This window comes from Triticum urartu, chromosome 5A (assembly GCF_056163025.1).
Source record: "Triticum urartu cultivar PI428250 chromosome 5A, HENAU_Tu73, whole genome shotgun sequence".
Taxonomy (NCBI): Eukaryota; Viridiplantae; Streptophyta; class Magnoliopsida; order Poales; family Poaceae; genus Triticum; species Triticum urartu.
Window position 1 is genome coordinate 127,473,068 of NC_141877.1, and position 3,441 is coordinate 127,476,508.

Sequence of the window (3,441 nt, forward strand, 5' to 3'; positions counted from 1 at the left end):
GAGATGAACATTTTGATATGCTATTTTCATGAATTGGAGCTATAGATGCAAAGTTACGGGGCCCCGAACAGAGCAACTTGGACTAAATCCTGGGGACTTAGGAAAAAAAAATCAACCTCTGGATCTGGATCTAGGGTTTACTGTAGCTCCGGATCGAGCACTGTTCACGGGAGGCGGGTCTGAGGTCGCCGGGGTCGGGGTCTCGCCGGAGAGGAGGGAGGCCGGCCGGAGCGGTCGGGGCCGGGGCGGAGGCGGCGGCCGGGCAGCGGCCGGCGCGCGGCAGCGGGCGGCAGCGCGGCGTGGAGGCGGCGGCGCGGGACGTCGGCGGCGGCGCGGGGCGATGGGCCTCGGGGGCCGGCTCCGGGCTCCCCGGGCCGCGCGGCGGCGGGCGAGTGGCGCGGCGCCACGTGGCAGCGGCGGGGCTGGGCGGACGCTGTCCGGCCCCCACAAATCAATACTAGTCTTTTCTGCGCACTTTGTCCTCACTCGTGCGCATCCGGTAGCAACTTCCCGGTCGGTCACCCATCCTGACACTACTCCAAGCTGAGCATGCTTAACTTTGGAGTTCTATCCGAATGGGCTCCCAGAAAAGAAGGAATTCCTTATTGATATGAGTAGTCTATCATCCCTAATAAGCCAGGCCATTACACTGGCTCACACCTAGGACGGCTTGGCATCAGTCCAACTACACTGTTAGTCCCCGTTCAGGTTCTGCCTTTTCTGTGCATCCCCTCCTGTGATTGCTGCATGTGTGAGCGGCTACTCCCCTAGTCCCCTGTTTCTTTGGAGAATTTTTTTGCACAAGTTTCGTGAAAGTTGTGCTGATTTGATGCCCTCAACATGTTTGTGGTTATGTCTCTGATAACTAACATCAGCTTTTGTCCTTTGCCCAAATTATTGTGAGCAACGAATATTCATACATGTGTATTATATCAGTTCTTGTGGTAATACCTCTACAGAGCAAGTTCAGCTGGAATAAGATTCGCTGGAATTCGAGAACCTTTATCCAGATTTTGTCCTTCGTTTTCCACAAACTTCCAAGCATGATAGCCCCGAAAGCTATTTCCATAGATATGGGTTGTGTCGTGTTTCCAGCGCCTCAGATGAGGGCCAGAAAAGGTGCCAAACTCAAACCCAAACCCAAAGCAATCTACATTTGTCCATGCAAACAGCTCTGAATCTGAGCTCATAGCGAGCTCTACGACAGCTCTCTCGACTTTTGCTGTAACCGAGTGCTGACGGTTTGTTTCTACCGTTTGATGTTTCATCCAAACAGAGCTTTACAACTTGAAAAGGATTTTGGATCCCTTTTGAATCTGGAACTAAACGATCTATGAAAATTTAGCGGAGTGTCCAACTATGAAAAAGGCATCCATTTCTGTTCTTTTCCCTATTGTAAACATATGTATCTCTCTTCTCTCATCAGTCCTCCATTCAGATTGTAGCTTTTGCTTTTGAGTGCAAAATTCTAGCTAGTACCAGCTAGTTTAGTGGGGAATCTGATCTGATATATAATATCAAGTAGTGTAATCTAAGGTATCACCTGGTGTTTTGTTTTTTCACATGACTGTTTTTTTTCCAGACTGTATGTATTGGAAGGGATGCATGATGCATCACGTCGTTTCTCTATGTAGATTCATCACTTCACCATTGTAAGCAACTAAAAAATCCTGACATATATAGTAGGATGCATGCATACTTATCTTGCTTAATTATAGTAGTAGTGATCAGCATGTTTCCTGAAACTGATCCTACTTCCTCCTTGACAGCATTAACAGTAGATTTTCTGTTCAGGTAAAATTAAGATAGCTTTATTTGTTTTTCTCTCATATAAGGCGTTGGATTGTTAGATACTGGTTACATGAGATTGCCATGAACAAGTCAGAGCCATGTTTTTAAATTTAAATTACTGTTCGAATGGCAGATACCATGTGAATTCAAAGATTAAAAACTATGGAGTTTCATGAAAAAAATTAGTAGCACGCGAAGTTCATGTTTCAGAAAATTTCAAAGTTCACGTGTACCACGTATAGAAGAAAAATGATCAAATGAAAAAAGGGACCGCCTAACCGGTTTCACCGAAAAGCAAAAAATGCATAAAATGTCGCGACAAAATTCTATAAGAAGTTCAAATTTAAAAACCGAAGCAGGTCAATGTTAAAAAAATGAAGTTTTAGTATCATAAAGATAAATTTGGAAGTTCAAATTTTTTGAGCGAGAAGTTAAAAAAGAGTAGTTCAAAAATCTTTATAAGGGATTTTCCCCGTTTGTAAAAATATCAGAGAAGTTCAAGTTAAAAAGAGGAGCATTTCAAAAGATTGTATAAAAACTGATTTTCCCCATTCTATAAAGACTAGAAGTTCAAATTAAAGTAACGGTGCGGTATCATTGTTTTATATAAAAAAGCATTTTCCCCGTTACTAACCAATAAAACTAAGAAGTTCAAATTTAAAAATGGTGAAGTTCGATGTCTATAAAACATTCAGATTTTTCACATTATTAAAAAGACAAGAAGTTCAAAATTTTAAAACAAAGAGGTTAAAAAAACTTGAGTTTCCTCGTTACTAAAGAATAAAACTAAGAAGTTCAAATTAAAATAACAGAGAAGTTAAAACTTGATAAAAATCTCAGATTCTCGTTCTAAAGAATAACTAATAATTTCAAATTAAAATAATAAAACAACAAAAAAAGTTTTAAAAAGATTTTCCCTGTTTTTTAAAAGTTTGGATTTTCCTCGATACTAAAGATTAAACCAAGAAGTTCAAAAATTAAATAACAAGAAGTTTAACTTTTAAAAATAGAGCGCTTCAAAATTCATAAAAAAGGATTAAGAAATTCAGATTAAAATTCATAAAAAAATCAGATATTTTCACATAACTGCCAGAAGTTCACGTACTACATGGTGTGCATTTTGTATTAAAAAAAGAATGAAAAAGCAAACGCTGAAAGTTTTGTTGCTACAAGTTCAAGTGCTTAGCCCGAGAAAATTCCAAAATTCGTGTGAGAGAGGTTGAACAAAAAAACGTGACAGAAGTTCAAGGTGAAAAGAGCGGGAAGTTCAACTACCACATTGAATGCGTTTCACATAAGAATATAAGAATAGAAAACAAAAGGCTTAAAAGGTTTGTTGCAAGAAGTTCAAGTGCTCTGTCCGGGGAAGTTCAAAAATTCTTGCGAGAGAGGTTCACCTTGTATTTCCATGTTCGAAAAGACAAAAAAGAAAAAAAAATCTGTTTTTTAAAATAATTCTCTCAATCCACAAATAAGTTCAATTACTATTTGGGAGCAATTTGATTTCAAAAAGAAATAAAAACAATTCAAATTATAAAAATGGAAAAAGTTCATGTAATACATGGTGTGTGTTTGATATGAGAAAAATGAATTAAAAGGCAAGGTCCAATTTTTTTGTTATAAGTTCAAGTCCTCGGTCGGAGAAAGTTA